Source organism: Pelobates fuscus, chromosome 2 (assembly GCF_036172605.1).
Source record: "Pelobates fuscus isolate aPelFus1 chromosome 2, aPelFus1.pri, whole genome shotgun sequence".
NCBI lineage: Eukaryota > Metazoa > Chordata > Amphibia > Anura > Pelobatidae > Pelobates > Pelobates fuscus.
Window position 1 is genome coordinate 153,038,677 of NC_086318.1, and position 12,247 is coordinate 153,050,923.

Below are 12,247 nucleotides of genomic sequence, written 5' to 3' on the forward strand. Positions count from 1 at the left end.
ACTTCTGACGCCAGAGACCTGAACTCTAGTGCATAATCCACAAGTGTTCGGTTCTCCTGTCTCAGGCGCAACAGTAATCTGGCTGCATTCACCCTTCTACCTGGAGGGTCAAATGTTCTTCTAAAAGCAGCTACAAATGCATTATAGTTATACACTAAGGGGTTATCGTTTTCCCATAATGGGTTGGCCCATCTCAGAGCCTTCTCAATAAGTAGGGTGATAATAAATCCTACCTTTGCCCTATCTGTAGGATAGGAGCAAGGTTGCAATTCAAAGTGGATACTAATTTGATTTAAAAAAACCACGACACTTCTCAGGAGCCCCACCATAGCGTACTGGGGGGGTAATGCGAGAAGAAGCACCCTCTGTGGCTACCTCTAGACCTGAACTGACAGGAGAAATAGGGGTATTATGTATCTCCTCCGGTGGGTTATTAGCACGAGATAAAAGTGCCTGTAGCGCAAGCGCCATCTGATCCATTCTGTGATCCATGGCCTCAAACCTAGGATCAGGAGAAGCAAGCTGACTGTTTGTACTTGCAGGATCCATTGGCCCTGTCGTAATGTCAGGATCGGGACAGGGATCCAACACGCAGCGTACAAACAGTAGCCAGATACGTATACCGGACCTTAGAATGGCCGGACTAACGTAAGTAGTACTGTAGAGAATAGTCAAAGACAAGCCGAGGTCGAGGGTAACAGAAGACAGGTGAGCGAGAGACAAGCCGAATCAAGGGTACAGAGGTAAGCAGAGTAGGATAAACGAGCCGGGTCAAAACCAAAAAGAATAAGCAGAATACAAGCACTGAGTGACTAGAACAAGCTAGAACCACGACAGGGCAATGAGCTAAAGAAAGATGCTCCATTAAATACCCTGTTCAGGAAAGTAACCACGCCTCCGAGGCGTCCTGATTGGTCCTGCAGCAATTGACTGACAGGTCGTTCCGGGTAGCGTCCTGCCGTCGACTTCCGGTCGTGATGCTGTAAAAGGCAGTCACTCCCTCGCGGCCGGCTTAACATGACCGGATAGACCGCGAGGAAGGAAGCCATCAGACCGTCTGGATGGAGGAACGGCTAAGTCTCTACCTCTTTCGGAGGTAGAGACCACAGGTACCCTGACACCCATCCAGTCTCAGTAAAAATTAGATGAAATAGTTTTTTTTTTTATTTGGACACTATGACCCCTAATGGGCTCAATATTGATTGGCAATTAAATGCCTTAATATGATTTTATTTCATTTATATTTTTTATTATATTTTATATTTAAGATTTATACATTTTTCTTTATGTTTTATTTTATTTAATATTATTGCAGTGCAAAAGTGTACAACATGCTTAAGGTGCCCCAACTACAGTCCACAAGCTAATCAACATATATAGAACATTTGGGCACATGAGAGAACGTGCACAATTTTATTATTAATAACTCGTCAGGCTTTCATGTCCTGGCTGTAGGCATGCATGCATGTAAGTACAGTGGTAGGCTAGCTAGACATGGAAAACAACAGGAGTAAAATATAAAGATAACAGGTTATTTGAGCTAGGACAGTTTGCCATATGGCGTGGGATTAGGATCTCAGAAGATAACGGCATACTGCCACGATATGCGACCCACTGAGTTGCTTTAGCATGATAAACCACTGGCACCCACTAATACTTGGAGCAGGAGACTTAAGCTTAAAATAAACATCTACTGCTGTGGGCTATGGCACCTCTGCCGCTAAGCACCCCAAGGGTGTGGGCGGTGAGGGGTTCTTCTACCCCAGATAGCTCTTAGCCCTGGAAGGCTCCTTCGTGACAGTGCGCTGTAAGGTGATGCAAAGTAGTGGTGCTGGGATAGCGGTGTCTGTGGCCCCAGGGTCCCCTGCTTCTAGAAGCTTGCATTCAGCCGGTCATATTTGGCTAGTGGTTCTCCCTCTCGCGGACATGTTCCAGCACCATGCAGTCTCGCGCCCGTCTTGAGGAAAGGGTTCGTATGCCCAGGTGTTGCAGCCCGAGCTAGGTAGTGAGGCAATCTCCTCAGTGGGAACCAGGATAACCCCCACCGGTCCAAAAAGGGGGGGGGGGGAAACAGGACCAGGAGGATGTCTGGTATGTTGCCGATGTGTATTGGCAGGGCGGTAAGCGAAGCAGCGGCCGTCTGCCATGTAGGCCTCCGTCTCCAAGTCTCTGAGTCTCTTTTTGTGACCCTGAATCACCCGTTTTTAGGCTCTCTATCTGCACCGGGACACTCCAAGAGCTTGTGCTATGGGCAAATATTTATTGCAAGATTCCTCGGGAGCCATAGTGACTTGCAGCCTGCTGGCATGGCAGCCCGGCCCAGCCCCCCAAGATTTATACATTTTTATCTATTTCTCTGTATGGTCTTATTTACTATCTTTAGTAATTATTCCCATGAACTATTTATATATATGAACTCCTATCTCCACACTTTGTATCCTTCTTTCACTATTCCTCTCGATTTTTAAAGGTTTTTTTGAAAATAGATTATAATCTTCCCTTATATTTTATTATTGTTTTAAATTAATAATGTTTAATTAATGTTTTACTGATTTATGATATTTATGTTTATCGCACATGCGTTGAATCGAACGCATGTGAACCGCAAAAGATTTAATTTATATATATATATATATATATAGACTTATGGACTGATTTCGGACGGCAGCTACAATTCAACAACTTCCGACCCAGATCGAAGCTTAGATCTTATGCATGGCATGATCGTCATCACATCGTTTCTGGAACAGATGTATGCCGGAAAAACGCAGATGAATGGCGCGAATTAGAACTTCCTGTTTTAGTAGTTTAAATTCTGTTACCTTATATCAGTACATTTATGTACTTGAGAAAGACGGTCCTTTTGAAACGCGTTGTGCTTTATTGTTTTAAATTAAAGTGTTTTACTTTCCATCCAGTTGCCGCTTCCTGAGCATTCCTTACCATCTGGATCGTGTGAGCAGTATATTGTGGTGGATTCATTTTATTTGATGTCTTTACAGCCGGAGCCTGCTATAAATGGCTCTGGTAAATATGAGTAGTTCTAGGGAGGATCTTGCTATAGATTATTTGTATTTACAATATTACCCTATGCAAGCTTTTATGTCTCCTATATAGGTCTCTACTTTTCTGCTGTCATGATTATATTATATAAGTATTTATTGTTTTATTCCATTTGCACGTCCCACTTTATATTGTCTATTTTATGTATTTTGTTGTGCCACATTAGGTGGTCGGTGACATTGGGAATATCTGTGCTATTTTTCACTAGCGCCAATTCATACCTCATTTTTTTCTTTTGTAAAAAACAAATAAAACCATGGAGAATGTGTCCGGCTGGAAACACGTAGGGATAACCCCTTTTACTTGATATTAAATAACAAAAAGAAGAGAGAACAAACGTGAAAAACACAGCCCAATAGAATTTACCATATAAAACTAAACTTTTCATCATACTTATTGTTAAAATAGCAGTGATAGGTAAAAATATTTTATACAGAGGCTACTAATATAAATAGAAAACTCAACTTTAGTCTAAAGGTTTAATGCAGAGAAAGCCTTCCATGCAAAAATATCTGAGCTTAAATCTGGTACAGAGGTGGGTATATACTGGGTATAATAGAAAAAGGAGTATTTCATGCAGTCTAATTTATTACTAAATAAGTAAAATGAGCTGTGACTATAAAATGCCCAGACCTAAATATTTTCCCATCACTTAAATTGGCCTCATGGCTTTTTTTGCATTCTAATATTTACATATAGTTAAATATCACTCCTGGTAGTTTGAAGAAGGAATAGAGGAGGGATTTTTGGAGGTCCAACACAAAGTCTATCTAGATTGTGCAAGACATTAGTAGCTTATAAATACCAGAGAGCAAAGTCTGCATGATTACAAATTACAAACCATAATATGTAACAGAGATATCAGTGGTGCATACAATCCGATGATTTACTTTCTCTTTATAAATGATTAAACAACCGGACTATTAAATCCATTGTTAAGTAACTCTCAGTGGAGCTAGAAAAGTTAGTTCAGTAATATGTAGCTACAAGTACCTAAGTCACTTTACGAATACATGACTGCTGATCCATACCATCCCCACCGTTGCCACCCAATAACAAACATGACACATTCTTATACTGGATGAGGGCAACGGCCTCAGCTTTTATTAACATCTAACAATGTCCAAAACTCTGTCAGCTGTTGGCCAGTTGCCCAACGGACCGTTCCCCCATCCTCGAGACTCAACAGCCGGCTACTTGCCATCAGCTCCGTGCAGGCTGTTGTCTCCCCAAAGTGTCTCTGCGTCTTGCTCCCTTTACCAGCTGCGCTGTCCAGGAAAACCCACCAAGCTGTGTCAGCACAAAGCAAACAACAAGATATCAAGAACACAACACCAGAACAAGGGGCGAAAGGGTGGGAAAACAGTCAGTGTCCCTCATCTGCTTCTGCAAACTGATAAGTCCCCTCCCTCCCTCTCTCTCTCTCTCTCTCTCCACAAAACCCCTCAATTTGCAATATTTGTTTCCATTTTTTTAAACCAGCCCACAATCATGGGCAGCAGTCATTCTCCCCCTTCCCCAACAGATAGTTCCCCCAACCTTTTGTTTCATAAGCCTCAACAATTAGCTACTTGCCATCAGCTCAGTGCAGGCTGTTGTCTTCCCAAAGTGGCTCTGCATCTTGCTCCCTTTTCCAGCTGTGCTGTAGAGGAAAACCCGCCACAGCAATGCCCTTCTCCTGTGCTTTGCCGCGCTGGCATTGTGCCCCCCCACCTACAGTGTAGCTTCAATCCCTGCCTGCAGTCCAACACTATAAATGTCCAGTCTTTTGGGGGACAATTCTTGCAGCTAAAGTTCCGGAGAAAATAGGCCTCACAAAGCCTCAATCCGAATTTGCACACCTGCTCCCTACCAATCAGCCTTAGAGCGATGAATAAACAGTATTAGACCGCTCGAGGTGACTGTCACATTCGACAGTAGCAGCTGGACATGCTATGTCCAAGTGACAAGTCCTGTGGTCTATACAAATGACTAATCTTGGCTGCATGCAATAAAGTGGTCTAAAAAGACACTGTTAGCAGAGAAAGATAGCTGATATGAATAGTCCTAGTAGTAAGGATAGTAGCAATGTCTTAAAGGATACATTGTAACGAGTGTAAGAGAAACTTAGATAACAAAGGAAAAATAAACTTATATAAACGGCCAAGCAGTATGGCAGTGTTGAAACAGTTTCTAACTTGTGCACAGTGATACTAAGCTCACAGCCCCCAAATAGTAGACTAACCAGCTGCCTGCAGAGTGCAAATTAATGGTTATAGACACTAACCAGCTAACCCTGCTGCTTCAAGGCAGCCTAATATCCACTATCCAGCTAACACTTCTACTTTAAGTCAGACTACCAAATAAGTTCCAAAGTACTGACTTTGAACTGAACTTATCGTTAAGTCATTAAAGAGTCATGGCAAACAAAGAAAGTCTACCCTAGGATAAAGTTAAAAACATAAAAGTGCATCAGCATAGAGCTCGATGCGCGTTTCGGTGAGAAATTAACTAGGTTAAAGAGCTCTTGAGAAAGGCAGGATAAAGAGCTCTTTAACCTAGTTAATGTCGGGGTAGGGGTTGAATTCTTATACACAGTGGGTTGTGTTTACACCTTTTTTACGTGGATTTGTTAGTTATGTGTATTTGGTTTTCAATAAAGTCTATTACCATTTATGATATTTTAACAATAGAGGTAATTACAGTGAGATGGGTCCAATTTAATTTTTATTTGGAGACCTAACCTCACTTTTTCCATTTTTCAAGTGTTGATGTTAACTGGGTTCATGCCCCTTATTACCTCGGTAACCTTCTCTGTGGCAACAGTGTAGGTTTTTCTTACATCTGAGGCAGCATCTTCTTTCTATGAAGTGGGACAATATAAAGTTTCATAAACAGAGTCAGAATATGTTTAGACCTTGGGGCGCTAGGCAACAGGCCACATTAGGGACCCTGTACAAGGTTTAAAGTCCAGTGTTGAATATGAGGGCAGAGCACTGCAAAGGTAGCTTGATCATGCTATAACAATTATTAATGAACAGGGTCGGTACAGGAAATATTAAGACCCTACGCACAAATCCACTTTGCTACCTTCTTGTGTGTCCCACATCTCCACTCAGTCTTGAATGCCATGTTTTTCACTAGCCAAGATTTGCCACCTGCCAATCTCCTTCTTTCTCCACCTTTATTTTCCATCTCTTCCTATCCATCCCAAGCCACAGGTATCTCTGTTTTCTAACTTTCTTTCTTTTTCTTACTATATCTCTGTCAATCTCCTTTCTTTCATTTTTTCTGCCAGTCACTTTCCTCTGTGTCATTTTCATCCTTACTAGCATTTCAGACTGTCTGTCTGTCCAGATGTGTTGAATTTTGGATTGTGAGGGTTTGGCATGTGTGTTGATTCCTTAACATTATAACTGGGCATAGAAAAAAAGTATTTTATTAGTTCTTAATAATGAAATGATGTGGGTACATTATTCTACTATTAAGAACCAACAAAATACTTTTCTGTTACATTATAAAACCCATTTCACTGTTACTCAGGCTGTTGTGTTAGCATGTGGATAACAATTTTAATTCAACTAGTGAAACTGAGATAATATCTAAATATATAAAATGCTTTTTTACTCCCTCCTAAAGTCCTGTTGCTGGGTCTTTCCTCTTGTGATTGGTGTACTTTTCAGAAAATTGAGCATTGTTTGACTTCATTTTCAAACATTTTGATCACAAGTTCTTCTGGTTGATATCACCATAGAGAGTGGCTGGTAGTGGTTACCTTTCTTCTTATATTCTGCCTGTTTCAGTCTCCATGGCAACGCTGGACAACTTTACTTCATAGTGAGGCTTGGAAAGCAGAGTGAAAAACTATGGTCTTCTGTATGCGTGTGTGTATGAGAGAGGTTGGATATTTATGTAGTGACTGTTTGTTGTGTGTGTGTGGTACCTGCCTTCACCTTGCAGAAACTGCTGTCACACTCCAGCCACATGAGGTCTAGCATTGTCTTGCATTAGGAGGAACCCAGGGCCAACCGCACCAGCATATGGTCTCACAAGGGGTCTGAAAATCTCATCTCGGTACCTAATGGCAGTCAGGCTACCTCTGGCGAGCACATGGAGGGCTGTGCGGCCCCCAAAGAAATGCCACCCCACACCATAAGACCCTTGAAAGTAAGAACTAGTGAGCACTGTCGGAATATTGAAAAAGGTTACAAAAATCATTCTGTATCTGCACACTTTTTACAGCATAACAAAGACCCTAGCCTATTAAAATTCTTGGGCATTGCTAAATATAAACCACATTGGAGAGGGGGCGATATCATTAGAAACATAGGGAAGCTAGAAATGGAGTGGGTCTATCGCTTAGATACCCTCCACCCAAATGGGCTTAATATAGAATTTGACTTGGTTCACTTTTTATAATCCATTTTTATAATTAATTTTTTATAATTAATTTTTCCTAATATACATCTTTTAATTCATTTCTATAATCCATTTCTAATTAAGATGCTTATAAATTCTCTTATATCCTTTTTCACTGTATGTTGTATTCCTTTTAGCTGTATATATATGTTTATGTTGCATTTAAAGTATGCCCCTTTAGATACAGCAACCTCTGAGCTCATTTCTTGTTACTAGCCCACATCCAAAATGGCGGCCGGAACAGTTCCGTTTAAGACCCCACCAAGTAATTAATAAATTATATTTTCTATGTTACCTACACACTCTATGTATGCCCATATCTGTAATTATTTAAGTTATTTCCTGATTCGATGTATTAACTGTGTCATTCTACTCCTCTGATCTCTATTTCAAACTTTCCCACAAATCGCCCACACTTAAAATGGCGCCCGGAGAACTTCCGCCTATGCTACCTTGCCGAAAACCGGAAATGACGAAATATACACAGCGGAATCGATTTACAACATCAGAGGAGGTATATAATCTCAAGGACCCCAAGCAGCAAGCATTCACTTTTAAAAAGCTTTGTCGAAACGCGTCAAGTAAGGAAGAACTTTGGACTTTTTTATGGGACTGGTTATATAGTTATTCACTTTTTACTAATTGTATTAAAGTATATATATATTTAACATATCCAGTCATTTCTCTTGTCCTCCTTCCTATTTAATACTGCTTTTGCTGCTATACCTGGGTCCATTATATCCCAAGGTGGGGATTGTTCCACCTGAAACTCTTCAAACTAGAGCAGGTCGTTGCGCTAGTATATGTAAGTAGGATTATCCACTCTTTTATACTATTTTACAGCTACATACTATACCATGTGGTGCATTCTACTTCTGTTTTTAATATAACGAAAATTCACACCTTCACATTCACCAACGGTTCTGAACCTCAAGAAATCCACAGACGGGGATTATTCCGTCCAGGCTCTTAACACCGAGCTGATATAGCTCTTTAAAGTGTGAGTGTGAATATAACACCTCTGGTTTACTGAATTATATTGTTCATACATACTGTACCATTATTGTATTTCTGTTCTCTTTTTTTCAAGCTACCCCATTGGCCAGTATCTCTACTAAACGTACATTTTCTAAGTTTTAGCGCTGTTCACCTTTCTATTCTACCACACCATTACTGACTCACTGCCAAACCGGTCATGCTGGATGATGTTGCAGGCAGCAGAACGTTCTCCACGGTGTCTCCAGACTCTGTCACGTCTGTCACATGTGCTCAGTGTGAACCTGCTTTCATCTGTGAAGAACACAGGGCGCCAGTGGTGAATTTGCCAATCTTGGTGTTCTCTGGCAAATGCCAAACGTCCTGCACGGTGTTGGGCTGTAAGCACAACCCCCACCTGTGGACGTCGGGCCCTCATACCACCCTCATGGAGTCTGTTTCTGACCGCTTGAGCAGACACATGCACATTTGCGGCCTGTTGGAGGTAATTTTGCAGGGCTCTGGCAGTGCTCCTCCTGTTCCTCCGTGCACAAAGGCAAAGGTAGCGGTCCTGCTGCTGGGTTGTTGCCCTCCTATGGCCTCCCTTACTTCTCCTGATGTACTGGCCTGTCTCCTGGTAGCGCCTCCATGCTCTGGACACTACACTGACAGACACAGCAAACCTTCTTGCCACAGCTCTCATTGATGTGCCATCCTGGATGAGCTGCACTACCTGAGCCACTTGTGTGGGTTGTAGACTCCGTCTCATGCTACCACTAGAGTGAAAGCACTGCCAGCATTCAAAAGTGACTAAAACATCAGCCAGGAAATATAGGAACTGAGAAGTGGTCTGTGGTCACCACCTGCAGAACCACTCCTTTATTGGAGGTGTCTTGCTAATTGCCTATAATTTCCACCTGTTGTCTATCCCATTTACACAACAGCATGTGAAATTGTTTGTCACTCAGTGTTGCTTTCTAAGTGGACAGTTTAATTTCACAGAAGTGTGATTGACTTGGAGTTACATTGTGTTATTTAAGTGTTTCCTTTATCTTTTTGAGCAGTGTGTGTATATATATATATATATATATATATATATGTGTGTGTGTGTGTAATTTGTGTTCAGGGCTTAGAAGCCGTAATGAAAGCCTAGTACGCATTTCTGTGAATCTCCCACCCTACCTGAGCAGAATGCTCTCCCTGGCTATTCCCATCTCCTATAACCTCCGATCCAGTACTAGCACAATATTTAGCATACCGCAATACAAAAATAAAGTGGCTCAATCCTCCTTTTCCTACAGAGCATAGAATAACGTCAGGGACACAGTCAAATCTTCATTCAATCTAAAATCTTTTAAGAGATCTATGGCAAAATACCTCAGCACAGAATGCACTTGTCATGGTTGAATATATTTATTACCTATTATGTGTTGCATTTATATATGTGTATATATATATATATATATATAGTTTTATATTGTTTTCTTGTAATATTGTATCCTATTGTAACAATGCAATGTTTTGTGGACAAAGACCCAGGACATACTTGAAAACTAGAGAAATCTCAATGTATCCATCTTGGTTACATATTTTATAAATAAATAAATTAAGGTAGTAAATTAAAGACTCAATATGTACAATATAGAATTATGGAAAAGTCGGTTGTGGTGTGCTGGAACCAACAATGTGGTAGGCCTGTAATAAAGAGGGCAACAATTAGTATACCAAACAGGATTTATTCAGCCTACAAAAAACAAGCATATACCATCCATTACATATTCATATTACAGAAAGCTTTGCATATTTCCCTCAAGGGATAAGGTATGTATCTGGTGTAAATGAAGAATTTTCATCATCCAAATGCTTTAATAATGTGTACTGGTATGTATTTGCTAGATGCAGTGGAGGCCACCCCAATTCGGAAGGAGTGACCCGAGTAATTTGATGGATTAGGCCTAATCTTACCAGTAATACCCTGATATAGAGCATTCATTTATTTGTTGAGAGAGCATTATCATGTAAAGCTAGTACAGGTTCCGTAGAGTAATCAGGAACGGAGGTTAAATAATTATCTAGTACGCGGACTGGGCACCATTTATTGTCTTTAGCGTAATAGGGAATTTTTACCACCTGCTCCTTCTGGGTAGTCTTTGTGTGGCTGAGGGATAAGACATAATGGTCTTGTATTTTAATAATTTGAGGTCTGTTAATGTAGTACTGGGAAGTGATGTTTGTGGTGGTAAGTTCTCTTGGTCTGAGAAAACCATAGAAGGCTAGGTAGATGGCGGTTTTTATAACGTTTTTTATTTGTGTCAGGTACGAAAGGGGATGTGTCAATGAGGTCAGAAAGTGATTGGAAGAGTTGGCTGTTGATAGATAACCTAGTTAATGTCGCGGTAGGGGGTTGAATTCCTAATGCCTTTGAGTATAGTTTTAATTTAATAAATAAAATGGTGAGAGCATAAATATTTATTACAATTGTGGCATACTGGAGTGATAATTCTTCTGAAGTAATTAGTGAGTTAAGGCTAGGGATAGCAGAAGAATGGGGAGCAGAGAGGTCACTGATCAACCTTTGCTTTCCTGAATTTTCTTTCCTGATACCACCCCTATGGGATTAGTTCTCCATACTGAGAAAGGCGGGGAACGGAAGGGGCCCAGTAGGAAACCCTGGTCCAACGCTAAATTTTAATAGAGAGTCCACTGCATCAGGGTTGGCCAAGGCTGTCTGCAGATTTTTATATTCAACTATGCCTGATGGGATGTAAATAATGCCAGTATGGAACCCCTCCGTGAAACCTGAGACCAAAAATTCCATTAAATGTGGGGAGGTGGGGTTATACAATAACTTAGCAAAAGAGATCACATTGATCAAAGCCAAATAGGGTTTGGGGTACATTTTATTGGGAAACATCATCTTGGCAGGTGCTCTAAAAGATAGTGAACATACGTGTAACAATCTGCAGGCACTAAAACCCCAAGTGCCTGCATTATAATTATTACATATCTGGGATTTTCCCAGAAAAAACACATTACGTCCCAGTTTGACTTTAATCACTCTCTCAGGTCTAGCTATGGTGCCAGCTGTAGGAAAATTAAACCAATTTCCAGGGTATTAGGACACAGATTAGCAGTATTGGAGGTTGAGGGGCAATTGGCACAAGCTGGTGTCCTGAGGCCCACAAAGTGCCTCCAGTATAGCTGTATCCAGCTGGCTCCAGTCTGCCTGGTATTTAAACTGTGCCAGAGCTGCAGACACCCTTGTGGAAAAGGACCTGTGGTAAACGTAAAACGATGTACCACCATACTTGTGCCCCACGTCCACCAGCTTGTGTAGGTACAGGTCGAATTCCTCTTTACGGTTAGGGTATACAGAGCATACGACATCCCTATATATGTCGAAGGCTAGGACAAACTGGGGGATGGATAATTTCCTATTCAACCTGGGATCCCTAGCCTTCAGGATAACAGAGACATCGCCATAAAAGTAGGACTTATTCTCCAGTATAACTTGGGAGTCAATCAGTAGTGAGACCAGGTTGACATCCTTGCCTTCCAAGATATCTTTCTTAATGTTTGTAGGTAACATATGTGCTGGATTGATAATCTTAGGAGCCTTTTGCAACCCGGCGGAATTACCAGTTTGAATGCCAGGGAGAATTACAGATTCGGGAGTGACTAATCCTGAAGGTAAATTAGGTCTGTCCCCAGACTCAAAACGGTCCAGCCTATCGTTAATCCAATACGGGATTAAATATAGGGCTTGCCAATTAAATTCTCTGGACTGTCTGGCAGGTCCCTCAAATTATAA